The sequence below is a fragment of the Chenopodium quinoa genome, unplaced genomic scaffold, assembly GCF_001683475.1.
Source record: "Chenopodium quinoa cultivar QQ74 unplaced genomic scaffold, ASM168347v1, whole genome shotgun sequence".
In the NCBI taxonomy this organism is placed as follows: domain Eukaryota; kingdom Viridiplantae; phylum Streptophyta; class Magnoliopsida; order Caryophyllales; family Amaranthaceae; genus Chenopodium; species Chenopodium quinoa.
Genome location: NW_018743389.1, coordinates 4,582,672 through 4,598,288, shown reverse-complemented (window position 1 = coordinate 4,598,288; position 15,617 = coordinate 4,582,672).

The following is a 15,617-nucleotide window of genomic DNA, read 5'->3' as shown; positions in this document are numbered from 1 at the left end:
CACTTAGGGTCATTACATTAGTGAGCTTACAATTTTTTTATTTTTTTTTATTATTATTATTATTATTATTATTATTTTACAAGAAGTACTAAGAAACAAACACACTAAAAAACTAAAAAGACCAAAGAAGGAAATGTTTGCATAGCCAGCTAGTGAGCAGGGGAAATCTAATCACGAGGAACCTTTTGAATGTGGCAGACAGGGAAATCCAAAAGAGTCTCCCTAATTTCCTGAAGCAACCACAGGCAGGAGATGTCAGAACGATAGAAAAGAGAAGTTAATGTTGCACAGTCGGTGTAGATGAGAAGACAAATATAACCCTAGTGAGCTTACGATTTAAACAAAGAGTTCCTCATTAATATCATGGTATGTGTGCTCATATTATTTGCTACACTGATTCTTCCAAATAACCTTCCAATGATTGATCAAGCTCATTAGTTTTCTTATTATTTGCAAAGCAAATATGATAGAAAAATTTTCTTGCCCATTATCCGAAAAGATATTTAATGTCCAGGCTATTTGTGGTCACAAGATATCATTTTTTTTTTTTCACCATTGCTCATTGCTACTCATGAATCTTCACTAAGAAGCTCTGCGTTTTCTGATATACCACTCCAAAGGTTGGAAAAACATATTTGGTTCGAACATTTTGACATCACACCTCTCTTTTACAATATTTGTATCGTAAAATTTGAGACCACTAGTTGTTTGGTTCAGTTAATATCCTCTGTCGAACCTTAAAGAGTTGATGATGATGGAAAAGCAAATTAAACTTCAACTAATGCGATATCTCTAAGTATTGAACTAGTGCAGGTGAAGTTGACTCAAATTGACTCAGAGAGTGAAAGAGTAATTTGACTATGAAGATCCAAGGAGAAATAAGGGAAAATAAAGAGAATAGAAGAAGAGTTCCTCATTGGAAGTAGAAGTGACCCTTAACAGAAACACATAGAGAAACTTCCTAAAAGGAGCTGGACAGCAAGCCTAGAAGACTAACTGTGTTGAAGACAACAAGTTCCAGAAGAACTTAGTCTGCGAGTTCCAACAAGGTGCTGAAGAAAGGAAGAAAGCACCTTGCTGGAACTAGATCTGCGAAGAACTTCTACGAAGCTTGAGGAGGCAATTCAATAATAAACTTAAAGTCTTTTATTAAGGTTTTTGTTAAGGTTTATTTTTATTTTTATTATTTATTTATTTTTTATAGGATTGCTGTAAAAATGCGTTGGTTAATTATGCATGAGATCTATTAGAAACGTGATAAAACTTGACAAGCTAAGTAAAATTGAAAGTTTTAGAAAAGATAAGTTTTAATTTGTGGAAAAGATAAAATCTGGTTTACAAAATATTAATCTTTTTCTAAATTATATCCTTGTTCGATTTTCCTAAACATTTTCACAAAATGATTCATTTCATATTGGGTTTTAATATACGACAGTTTTAATATTTATCCTTTTGAAAAACCTTACATAACATATGAATGCTTCTTATATATTGATAATCATAGTTTAGAAAACTTGTGAGTTTATAGGTGAAAAGTCTTGAGAGTGCTTAAGAGTAAGTTTGCCAAGTTTAAAGCTTTATCATATTAGTTTCGGGTTTCATGGGTAGCTTTCCCATCTCATATTAGAGTCAAGTGTTTGTGTTGTTTTGGGATTTGGGTGAGTGATTTAAGTATTGCATACAATTTGTAGGCTTCTAGTAAGAAGCCGAGTTTGAATGCTATGGGAGTACTGAGTGAACTTAAGTCCGGGACTTAGGTTGGGTAGAATACTAATTCTGGAACATGTGAGTAAAGGTCTGTGATTAATAGGGCGTAACTAGGTGTTTCCCTATTATAATGGATTGGTTTGGTTTGAAATCCGTTAGAGGGTCGAGGTTTTACTTCCAGTTGGGCCCTGGAAGGTTTCCTCGTAAATATTGTTGTGTGCTTTGCAATTTCCTATTTAGTTTGTTTTAGTTTCCGCAAAAATTAGTCACTTAGAAACCTACTACAATTCAACCCCCACTCAAGCTTGGTTGAAAACGCAACATTAAATTGTCTTACCAAGCATATACTAATGCCTCCATTTTCCAGGAGCCTTTGCAAGTTTCCCAATAGAGAAGATCTTATCCATCAATGGAGAAGAGCTCCTCCACTAATTAGATGTTTATTAACCACAATCATTGGTCCTATTCGATCCAACAATGTTTATGCATGGTGTTTGGGTCCAATATACTCCAATTGGGCTGCTCACCAAATAACTTAAATAAAAGCCCAAAGAAGGTTCAACTCTTCTAAAGCATGCTAAGTCAGTTAAAGGCCTACACTAGTAGAAAAAACTAAATGGGAAGCGGATCGACCCCCCTAATGGGAAGCAGTTTTGAACCGCTTCGGTTTGGGGGGCTTGCCAATGTCCATTTAAATTGAAAGCGGTTCAAACCGCTTCCCATTTGTGGAGAATGGGAAGCGGTTTTGGCGCCAAACCGCTTCCAATTTAGCCTTTTTTTTAAAAAAATTATTATTTATAATAATAATAATATAATAATATTATTAGTGAACTTTCACAATAATTTTAGTATTATTAATTAATAATAAAATAATATTATCAATCGATATAAAATTATTATTATTAATATAAATGAAGCGGTATATATAACATGAAATAATTATGTATATAAAAAGTAACATCATTAATATATTTAATGAACAATAATATGTAATACACCAAAATATATTAAGATAACATTTACAAATACTACGTACTACTTATAAATTATGTTAATATATTAAAAACATATATAACTACTTAAAATAATGTTCATAATAATAACTAATAAAGTCAATCTAACAAACTAATATAACCACTCCGACAATTCTAGATGCCATCAAATGTCACGAAAAAGCCCACATGTACCGAATTTCATTGATTTCCTTGCTTGTTAACGGGCCTTCCCTTTGAGTCTTGCAAACTTTTAGAGAAAAAAAAAACCAAACATCATTGTCATGAGTATCACATCAAATGTATGTCAAATATTTCAAAATTAGTCACTAAAATCCGCAAACACTTAGGCATCAAAATTCACAAACAATTAGCCAAGAAATTCACCACTTTCACCGAAAATCACCAACATCACCGAAATGCACCAAAATCACGTGCAGGGGCTGCTGCCTGCCCTGGGCTGCTGCAGCTGCCTAGCATGGGTTGCTGCCTGGCCTGGGCTGCTACAGCTGCCTGGCATGGGTTGCTTCCTAGCCTAGGCTGGTGCCTGGCCTGGGCTGGTGCCTGGCCTGGTGCCTGCCTAGGCTACCTGCCTGGGCTGCCTGCAGCTCCCTGGCCAGCCTGACTGGGCTGTTGCCTTGGCTCCTGGCCTGGGCTGCTACAGCTTCATGGGTTGTATGTTATGCTTGTGTTTTGTTCGGTGCAATAATGGAAGCAAGTAATAGATTGAAGATAATAAAAGTATACCTCATCAAGGTGTTGTGCTTCCGTGTAACTATTGACTATGTCAAGCATAAACCTCATCACGTATAAGGCACAATCAAGTCCATTGTCTTGTTGCGCACACTGACATGCCACAAAGGTAATCTAATCATGCATGGCCATAACCGAAGCCAAGTTTATTAAGCATATCACTAACCCAAGGCATTACCTTTGCATATTTCCACTTAGGACCCGCAACAGAACGGCAATTTAGCTTCTTCATAACACTTTAGGAAAATAAGTTCAAAGTTAGAAACATAAATACTCAATGATTTAGGTGAGGACAATCAACAATAGGAAGCAATATGTACCTATTCAGTAGGTTCTTCACTAGCAGCTTTCGTGGTGGATTGTCACGAGCTGAATCAAAGTGGTGGATTATGTTATTCGAAACACAAATCACCAAAAGGCTCCAATGAGCACTGCATAATGTATTTAGAAAACGTCAACATATACACTCCACAGTTAACTGCATTTTCAGAATATGGAAAAAAATAACAACTGAATTATGACATTTTTAGACGTACTCCTCAAAACATGGGGCTAATATGAACTTATCTCCCGCACGCGTTAATTCCTTAATACTCCGTTCAATGTAATCTTCCACGTCACGAGGGTTGCATAAGCATCTGGTAATGGAGGTCTGCTCGGGGCAAAACCACCCAACTGCAGCCTCGGAATTGCATCCACTAATAAGGTGCTCCTGTAGTGCCCTTCATGACAGTAATTTGGGGAATGATTATTAATTACATTGTTTACATTTGAAAATGCAACACCAATATGATTAGGAATAGTGGCATTAAATTACCTCATGAAAGCTTGAATGATGGAAATGTTAAGCATGGCACCGGATAGAAATTCCTTCACATCCACTCTTGTAATAAATGTGATCCCATCCTCATCATAGTGGAACAATGCCTTAGGTAAATTCACTTCAATAACTAACACGGTTGTGAAGAAAAGTACAAGCTTTAGAGAGCGAATGAAGGACATCGGCTTTTACTAGTGGAGTGCAACTCGTGGCAGAACCTCTCGAACTCTTCTTCAACCCTTGTCCTTGTTCCATGTTCTTTGTAGGTTGGACATTCTTAGATTTTGGCTTCTCCACCTTCTTCCTTTTAGAGGATTGATTTTCATTTGCAACATAAAAGCACATGGTTATAGTACAAGCTATTTGCGACATGTTTTAAAAATAAGCTAAGTAGTGTACACTTACCCCTCCTATCAACCTCACCCGATCACGTGGCCATTTCACAAAGCTACTTTTCGCATCAAGCAGCGTGATGAAGTCATATTCCTCTCTAGGCACCGGAAGTGGCAAGTCCTCAAACCCGGGTACTATGGAATTGATCCTGACCGAGATATAGTCGGTACTAGTATTAGACTTGAAATGGACCTTGTCAAACAGTTGTGCGCTACCATACCCCACCAACTCCCCATCCATGTTTTTCCCGGGGTGAAGAAGCTCACAAGGCGTCTCTTCCTACACATTTGATTAGGACAAGTTATGAACTAATTAACCAGCGTAATACAAGGACAATTCATTGGCTCTTGAAATTTACCTTAACATCTGGAAAAGGATCAGGTGTCTGGTTTGCAATCCCCCTTGAGTCTGCATGCGTAGGACTAGGAATATGCAATAGTAAAATAAATATGCTACATAAGGCCTCGTTTGACGATATGAAGTTTATGTTCTCAATTGTAATGCAATTACCTCGCTCTCAACAAGTGGATCGTCCCCGACATCTTTTGGGTGACTACATGAGTCCACTGGGGTTATCGGGGGCAACGACAAGCTTGGCAAGTTCATGTGCTTCAAAATGGCATTGAATTGACTTTGCAATTGTTCTTGTACCTCTTTGCGTATCTCCGCCTTAATTGATTCCTTTTCCTTGGCATCCATATGGTATGGAGAATTAACAATTGATCTAGTTCTTCCTGATCTAGTGTATTCTGAACCTATAACCTTTTCCCACCCTAGTTGTTTCCCTCCCGAACCAATTACTTGCCCAGGGTGGTATGGTTTTCCCAAAGCCAAAGTAAAAGGATCGTTGTCTATGCTTGGATTGAGCTTGCCTTCAACCACTTCCGACGTATGCTCGAGCTGCAACAACACAAAAAGTTTCCAGTTCTAAGTTAGATGTACGTTCTATGGAAATATTTAATAATAATGGTGCAATATTAGCATAAATGTCATAGGGTGCTTACAAGTGCATCTGCTACTATTTTTATATCCGGGTGCGTGATGATGTACTTCCCGGTTTTCTTGTCGATCCCATGTATAGCACACCACCAGTCATTTGCACGACTTACCAAAGTTGTGACCATGGACGAAAGCTGTTTCTCAGATGATGATATTTTGGATGTGGGGTATAGACCCTCTTCGATCCACTTTGGTCTACTTTCCGCAAATGTCTTACAACCCATATGATGGCTATATATATTCTTCTTAGCATTGCTCGTAGCTTGTTGACTTTTTTCCTACATATTAACAAATGTTCGCATCATTATCTGTAGTGAGCAAAATTTAGGAAACAACTCTAAGTTATATGAAACTACATACAAGTGCAGTATTAGTAGTTGATTTCGCCACAAACTTCTCCCAGTCCTTCACCGTTATTTGTGGATATACATCCCACGGTTTCTTCTCAGGTTCCTCCTCTTCTGCATTACCCATCACAATTTTCTTCGGTCTATGCCTTTGTTTCTTATGGATCCATCTTGTTCTCAACGAACTTTTGAAGTTTTTGAATCTCTCTTATACAAAACTTTCAAACGATTTTCTCTTGTCTGGCTCATCAGGAATAATAAACACACTCTGTAAGAATGACAAACGTCCATGTTAGTCAAGGGCAAAAAAAAAAAGGAAAAAAAACATGCCCGGAACCTGCACAGCCAGCCAGGCAGCTGCACAGCAAGCCCAGGCAGCCTGCACAGCCAGCCTAGGCGGCTGCACAGTAGCCCAGGCACCTGCACAACATCCCAGGCAGGCTGCACATTGAAAGTCATTGAAGGATTTTGTTGACTTTGGTGAATTTTGGTGAATGCGCATTGATATTTGGTACAAAGTTTTTGGACATAAACTCAAATAAAAAACACTTACCATTGTATCATCCCAAAACATTTGAAGCAACCCTTTAGGTATCTCGGGCCAGTCAAGTGTAATAGGTATTTTACGAGTCAGTATGCCAATGTGAGTGGAATATTTGCTGCGCCATTGCCCAGTAGGTTGACCCAACTCGTCAAACTCAAGAACCATGGCTTCCCCGGGTTTCTTAAAAGCTTTTGTTGCACCCCTAACCTTTCTCTTCACCGGTGCTTTTAACCCTTCTCCACCACCAGTGGTTTTCACTTGACGTTGCGTGTGAATTTGCCCTTGTGAATCTCGTACAAACTCGGAAACAACATTATCGGTAATGGGGGAGCACATTCAGCTGTTATCTCATAATCGTCAAGCCTACGCTGCAACTCATCATGAGCTTGGTCTTTTGGTTCACCCAAATCTGGCTCCTTATTGATATCATACAACTCGTCATCAGATTGAGAACTACCACGGTCTTGATCATCCATATCCTCTTCGTGGTGAAGGTACTCATCACCACCCATTTTATGTACACACCTACCACCACAAGCAACGCAAATAATTAGTCATCAATAAATACAAGAATACAATTAAAAGTCATTGATTTCATGCTAATACAAGGTTATAGGAGCGAAAGAAGTTCAAAATGGCATAAATGAGGTCCTAACTTTCTCAACTTCTTTATTTTCATTACTAGCCATCCAATCCTTTTAACAGCTCATATTTGGTATACAAAACATGTTTACAAGTTGAAAATGCTTAAAAGTCATTGATTTCATGCTAATACAAGGTTATTGGAGCAAACGAATGAGGATTGTTATTATGATGCATAAAAAAAAGTACCTCATTTGAGTATTCCCTCATTGTGGTCTGATCGAATATAATTTGCATCCTTGTCCACATCATTTGCTACATTAAGTGTAGGGGCAGTGAAAGGGGGTGAATCATCAAATGCATCATATTCTTCCTCGTCTTCAACATCTCCAGCCCCTAAAATTCTTCTTTTGCTAGCAAGGACAATGGACCATTTTGGATCGGCTGGGTCGGTTACATAGAACACTTGCTTAGCTTGAGATGCTAGGATGAATGGTTCCAAACTATCCCGCAAGTGGCCAAGGTCCACAAGAGTGAAGTCATCATGTCTGACGTTGCGCCTATTATTATCGACCCATTTACACTTAAATAGACCTACCTTGAACTCACGGTAATCTAATTCCCATATTTCCTGTATTCGTCCGTAGTAGGATAATTGTGCGTCAACCGGTGCTGTATCCTTTGCACTTGCAAACTCTCTTGATGAAGCCACAAGAGTGACACCACTATTTTGAGTCGATGAGGATTTCTGATCACGATGCTTAGTCTAGAATGTATACCCATTTATGTCATATCCCTCAAAAGAATAAACATCTTCCTTTGGACCATAAGCTAGCCACTTTATAGTATCAGAGACACTCTCATCCAATTGACGCATAACTCGATCATGGAACCACGTCACAAACATCTTATTATGCAACTGCATTAGTGCCCTTTCCCCTTTTGATGGAAATTCAGCACGCAAACTATCCATGTGCTCTTCTAAATATGGGTGAACCTCCGCAACATGATGAAGCATAAATAGGTGAGCTTGCAAGAATTGATCATGAGTAGGTGAGATCCGTTTCGACCTGAGTGCCATGGCCTGGAATTTGAAGTTCGCAATGTAGAGGAGGATCCATCTACCCTTCAAGAAGCCCTAGCCTTAGTTGATGCAGACTTATGGCAAGAAGTCGTAAATGACGAAATTCACTTGAGTCTAATCGAACTTGACACCTAACAAAGTTGCCACCAGGTTGCAAGACAATAGGTTGCAAATGTGTCCTGAAACGAAAGCTGAAAGTTGATGGCACCGTTGATAAGTATAAAGCTTGTTTGGTAGCTAAAGGCTACAGACAAAGGGAGAATGTTAATTTCTTTGATACCTATTCACCTGTAACTAGAGTAACTTCTATTAAAGTGCTAATGTCTCTTGCTTCTGTTTATAATCTTGTAGTGCATCAGATGGATGTAAAGACTACATTCTTGAACGATGAATTGGAAGAAGAAATCCACATGGACCAACCGAAAGGCTTTGTCATCCCAGGAAAAGAGCATCTGGTATGTAAGCTAGATAAATCTCTTTATGGTCTCAAACAAGCACCTAAACAATGGCATAAAAAATTTGATAAGTTCGTCATCTCACATGGTTTTAAGATAAATGGTAGTGACAAATGCATATATGTAAAATTTGAGAATGACATTTGCACTATAATTTGTTTGTATGTGGATGACTTGTTAATTTTTGGCTCGAATATTCACGCAGTGAATAATGTAAAGCTATTGTTGAATGTTGAGTTTGACATGAAAGATCTAGGGGAGGAAAATGTAATCCTTGGGATCAAGATTACTAGGACAAAAAATGGAGTTTCTTTGGATCAATCTCATTACATTGAGAAAATCCTAGAGAAATATGGGTACTTTGACTGTAAACCTACAAGCACACCTTATGATCCTAGTGTAAAATTATTTAAGAACACTGGCGATGTCGTTAGGCAATCTGATTATGCGAGCGTCATTGGCAGCCTTCGGTATGCCACTGATTTTACTAAACCCGACATTGCCTATGTCGTGGGATTGTTAGGAAGGTTTACTAGTTGTCCTGGTAATTAGCATTGGCATGCTTTTGAAAGGGTCATGAGATACCTTAAGAGGACCATGAACTTAGGGTTACATTATGAGAGGTTTCCAGCTGTTCTAGAAGGCTATAGTGATGCTGACTGGAACACCTTATCAAATGACTCCAAGACTACTAGTAGATATATTTTCTATATAGCCGGTGGAGCTGTATCTTGGAAGTCTAAGAAACAGACTATTTTGGCTCAGTTCACCATGGAGTCAGAAATGATAGCACTAGCTACAACTAGTGAAGAAGCAGGTTGGTTAAAAGACCTGCTAGGTGAGATTCCTTTATGGGAAAAACCATCACCTGTTGTCTTGATCCATTGCAATAGTACTACGGTTATTGAAAAAGTTCAGAACCATTACTACAACGGTAAGAGACGACAAATATGTCGTAAGCACAACATTGTAAGAGAATATCTCACAATTGGAGCTGTTGGAGTGGATCATGTACGCACTGAGAATAATTTGGCTGATCCTTTGACGAAAGGATTGGCTAGAGAGAAAGTCCATAATTTTTCTAAGAAAATGGGACTATTGCCATTGAAATGAGTCACACATAATGGTAACCCAACCTATGGACTGGAGATCCCAAGAAATAGGTTCAATGGGTAATAACAAGTTATGGAGTGATATGAGTTGATTATATTCAAAAGACATAAATTCCTAAAGAGATCAATGATGAGTTAATAGGAACTCTTAATGAAATCTTAACTCCATTTGGAGTGGAGTACCTAGCTACAGGAGTACTCTTGATAGATTCATCTATGTGAATGTGGAAGTTAGGCCGCTTCCTATGAAATGCATGGCAACATTTCTAGAGCATTCACTATATTGGGATAGACGTGCATGGCCGTAATAGCACGGGTCTATAACAACACTAAGAGTAGGTCTTGTGTGGTACGTTATTAGAGATAGGGTTCAAAACTTCGAGTTACCCTTGCTAAATCTGAATCGTATTCACTACGCAGAAGTTCAAGTTAAAAAACACTTCTGTTTATGCACAACCTATATATGTAAGGATTCTGCTCAAAAATGTTCTTAAAAATTCAAGTGGGGGATTGTTGGAACAAAGTGTGTTTTGGATGTGAATTTTGTGAAAATCACAAAGTCCCACATTGGTGGGAAATGAAAGTTTTTCCTCCTTTATAATGTAGAGTGTGGTATACTTGGGTGTGGCCCATGGGCTACCCACATTTTGTGGAGAGGGAAGACTTACCTACCGAGCCAACCTAACACACACCGCGCGCCAAGCCGGGCTGGGTTGGGTTGGGTCGGGTCGGATGATCAAAACAGATTAAAATTTTTTGAACGAGGTTTAGTTATGTAATTAATGCCTTGATTTACTCCAATCGTTTTGACCATTTCAAACCCACTACCGTTTTAATTCCCATTATTTACGTTAATTATTCTTTGACTGATTTTATGGTAACCGTTTCTGCCCATTATTATGGTAACCGTTTTAATTAGGGATAAAACGACTTAATTAAAACGTTCAGTTTTTAGGCTATAAAAGAACACTTTGATCACTGATTTTATACACATCAAAAAATATTATTCTCTTTTGTATTAAAAAAAAAAAAAATCGAACGAGCAGTCTTTTTCTCTAGCTTTGGTGTTCAGTTGCCCGGTGGTTCTGTGCAAATCCATCAATACATTATACTTTTGAGAGGTTGTTTTATCCTGGGGGACATCCGCTTGTGGTTCGATCTGCTTGCACAATTAGAGGCAGTACCGTGAATGTTCTAAAGAGAGCGACATAGTCCGTGACTCAGCCTTATTCCCAGTAACATTGTTCTTATTGTTTTTGTTCCTGCAGTTCCGTTGATAAAAGGGTGGGTTGGGTGTAGGGGTGGAGACGCGAGGTAATAGGAGGGTTAAGGGCGGGGTGGGGGTGACGGTGGTTGTAATCTGGAAGAGGATGAAGAAGGAGAAGTTGAGAAAGGTGAGGAAAGGATATAAAATTAAAATTAAAAAGATATATTTCATTTATTAAAAAAAAAGGAAAAGAAAAATAATGACCGATTCTTTAGAATAATCAACAGGTCACCTAGGTTCGTTAAAAGATAATACCCCCTAAAGGTTGGATTGTTCTAAAATAATCAAAAGGTAGGTTTATTATGGGAGAAACGGTCAAAGGTTGGATTACTTTTGTTAAATTTTCCTATTTTTTAGGAAATTTTGTCAACAACTACCACAAACTTGTAAAAAGTTAGAGTAGCACTACCACTCTTAAATTTCCAGCAAGAATCTCCGGTGAGTGGGTCCCACTTTCTACCTTTATCTCCAATTTGACCACACGAAATTACCTAATTACCCCTCTTTTATTCCATACCCAACTATCTTCCCTTCTCTTCAATTCCAAGGATGAACCCTTCAATTTCTTGCTGAATTTTTCATTTTGCTCAACCAATCTTGGTTTTTGATCTTGCAGCAAACAAACCTCTTGCTTTAAATTGGCAATTTATGCCTTCATCAACTTCTTCTCCAACACAAGCTGGTTGGTAACGACCCTTTGCCATTCCACAATCTCTACATCAATCAATTCAAAAAACTTGCATCCACGCCTACCAATATAGGCATCGTAAAACTTACAGGCAACAAACCTTCTTCCAGGATTGGTGCTGCTCCAAGAAGTCTCCACTTTGGGGGGATTCCACAATAGCACTTGCCAGGAAAAAGACGAGCTGATTCATAGGATGAATTGGACATGATTCAATTCGCAACAATCCTGCAAATACATGGATAACAACCAATTAATAAACCCTAATGTCGATAAATCCATTCAATTTACCCAAAAAGCAAAAAATTGCGAAACCCTAATTTCCCCAATTTTGACTCATTAAGAACCCTAATTAGTATATAAAATTCTCAAATTACCTGGTGTAATGTTCCAGAAATTATTCCTCTTGTTCAATTGGTAAAAAGAAGGAAGAAATTTGGAGGAAAAAATTAGGAAATTTTGTTCAATTGGAAAACGAACATTAGCAGATATGTAGAGAGGAGAGAGAAACAAAAATTGGAGGGAAAGGTAGAAAGTGGGACCCACTCACCGGAGATTCTTTGCCGGAAATTTAAGAGTGGTAGTGCTACTCTAACTTTTTACAAGTTTGTGGTAGTTGTTTTTAAAAAAAAAAAAATTAAAAGGTAATTATTTTCAAAACAGAGGCTTAAATTGGTAGTTGTTGACAAAATTTCCTTTTTTTTATTTATAGATACATATAAAAAATAATCTACGCATAACGCATGTCAATTAAATTTATATTTTAAAGTGAATAGAAATTTGAAATTGAAACATTGATGAAATAATCTGTATATAATTTTTCATACGAGTATTAGATAGATGAAAGTATTAAATGTGTGAAGTACTTCATTTCATATTCAATTAAGAATGTAAGAGTTTGATTAATTTTGTTTGCTTCTGTTATACTTGCTTGATTACTTCTAATTAGCATCAAACAAGATCATTTACTCTTATCTAATTGTGATTTACACAGTATAATTCACAAAATAAAAGAAAAAGATGAAAAAATGGCAAGAATGAATTACGAGTGAGGATTAAATGTAGAAATTAATATTCATTCCTTAATTGTAGTTAGGCGTGCCAAGTACTAGGATTAAGGGTGTTTTAAATCCAGCCCGGAATGACCTTTAGTTCGAAGGAAACACAAATTCTTGAAAAAGGCCGGCTTACACTAACTTAGTGTAAAACCAGCCCACTTCTCTCTTTTGGACTGGGCTCACACGTGCAGTCCAGAGCGGTTATTTCTTTTTTCTGTTTTTTTTTGTTTTTCATTTTAGCGCGTCTTCTTCATTTATTTTCTGCTCTGCAATTTCTCACTCTTCTGTTCATATTTCTCTGCAATTTCTCTTCATTTTTCCTTTGTTTTGTTGATTTTCTTTAGTTGACGAATTGAATTTTGGATTCTCATCGGTTTTTGAGGTTAGTTTTTAAATTATTTTTGGTTTTAATCGCATAATTTTTGTTCATTAGTTGTTGTAATTGTTGATTTGTTATGGTTTTTCATTTTACATGTGTATTATTAACTTGTAATTCTCTACATTATTTCAATTTTAAGTAGAATTCTTTGTTTTTATTGTAATTTGTTGTATTCGTAAGTATATTAGTTTGATTATTGGTATTTTTTGTTTTTTATCGTAATTTTGTTCATATTTTATGGTTTCCTGGTTCATTGTGTTCATATTTTGTTTTTCATCGTAGTTTTTTATTTTTTCAGTTTTTGCTTGCATTTTCGTGCAATTTGTTGTTTATGTCAGTATTTAATTAATTAATCGTTCTTATTTTGAATTTTAGGGTTTAATTTCTTGAATTTGCGATGGTGAAGTTTAGAGGTGGTCTTTCGAATTTTCGAAGGAGATGTGGTTTGCGAAGCTCTGTTGGTGGATCTGATGATGCTCAAGGTTTTACCAATTTCTCTATTTACAGTTACAATATCTTGATTTTTTTACATTTGTTAAAGTTACAAAATTAGTTGTTATAGTTATATAAATGTTTGCTTAAGTAATGCTTTATGTTTTATTATATGTCAGATTGATTTATAAAAGTTATGTTTATTATAGTTATAGTTATACTATATTTAGTTAAAGTTATGTTAATCTTAAACTTCAACATTGTCAGCTTGTTATAGTTACATAAATGTTTGCTTAAGTTATGCTTTATGTTGTTTCATATGTCTGGTTGTTTTATAAAAGTTATGTTAATTATAGTTGTCGTTATACTTTTTTTAGTTAAAGTTATGATTTTCAGTTTAATACTATTATTTTCTATAGGTGCTAATGATGTAAGCAATGAAGTTAATGTTGATGTGGAGAAGGGTGGAAAGAAGGGAGGTAGTGTAAAGCAGGCTGCAGTAAAGGAGGTTGCAGTAAAGAAGGGCGTTGTGAAGGAAGCTGCAGTAAATAAGGGGGCAGTAAAGGAGGATGCAGTAAAGAAGGGTGCAGTAAAGGAGGCTGCAGTAAAGAAGGGTGTAGTGAAGGAGGCTGCGGTAAAGAAGGATGCAGTGATGGAGGATAAAAGTGAGGATGAGGAGGGTTCAGAAGAGGATGGAGGTGATGATGAGGAGAGTTCAGAAGAGGGTGGAGGTGATGATGAGGAGGGTTCAGAAGAGGGTGGAGGTGATGATGAGGAGGGTTCAGAGGAGGATGAGGGTGATGATGAGCAGGGAAGTGAGGAGGGTTCTGACCAAGAAGAAAGTGAGGAAGAATCTGTTGAGAGAAATAAGAAAAAAAGAAAATTGAGTGTGAAATCAAAGAAGCTTGTAAAGGATGATCGGCGTCCAGCTAAGAAAAATCTAGCAAAGGATTATTGTCGTCTTGAGAAAAATCTAGCTAAGGCATCTAATAATGCTTCTGTTGAGAAAAAACGAAAAAAAGATTATCGTCGTCCGGCCGAGAAGAAGCGGAAAATGGTGAAGGACAATATATGTCCTGCTGAGAAGAAGCGGAGAGTGGTTGACAAGGCTGTCAAATTGAAAATAGAAACAGACCAGATGCTGATGCTGAAGAAGATGAAAATGTTGCAAGTATATCAGGGAGAGATGATTCTGATTCTGATGTTGAAATGTAAGTACCCTTTTCTGAAGTTATTGTTATTATTTCTAAAGTTATGGATTATGCTCTTAAAGTTATGGATAATGCCCTTAAAGTTATGGATAATTCCCTTAAAGTTAATGACATTGTGTAAGATAGATGTGATAATTAACTTATATGCTGATACAATATTTAGGATAATTTTATGTAAAGTTATGGATAATGATATTAAAGCTATATTTTATTACTTATTTATAGTGATAATTTTGTGTTTGCTAAAGTTGCATTTATTATTTCTGAAGTTGTACTTATTCTCTTTAAAGTTATAGTTGTTCATTCTATTTTTCCTTTCTTCTTTTTTTGATTCAGATTGGATAGGTTTTTTAATACCCATTGCAGACCGCACACATTAGTAGATCTCATGAAAGATTTTTCTGATGAGCAAGTTAAATCTGTTGTTGAAATAGGATTTGGTGGTTTGTTGGATTTAAAGTTGACTAGAACTGTTACAACTTTACTTCCTTGGTTGGTTGATCATTTTGATCCTATTAGTTGGATGTTTTCTATAAGTCCTGGGAAGGAATTTGTTATTTCTCCCTATGATGTTTATGATGTATTTGAGTTACCTTTGAATAATGGGATGGATGTTGTAGAGAGTACTAGAAGTACTGATCTTCAATTGAAACAAGAATGGAGGAGTATGTTTGATGTTGCTGGTAGTGCAGGCATACCTTTGCATAAATTAGAGGCTAGGATTGTTCAGTTAAAGGATGATGGGGAGTTGTTTAAGAGACTATTTGTGATGGTTGCTTTTGCTACCTTTCTAGCAC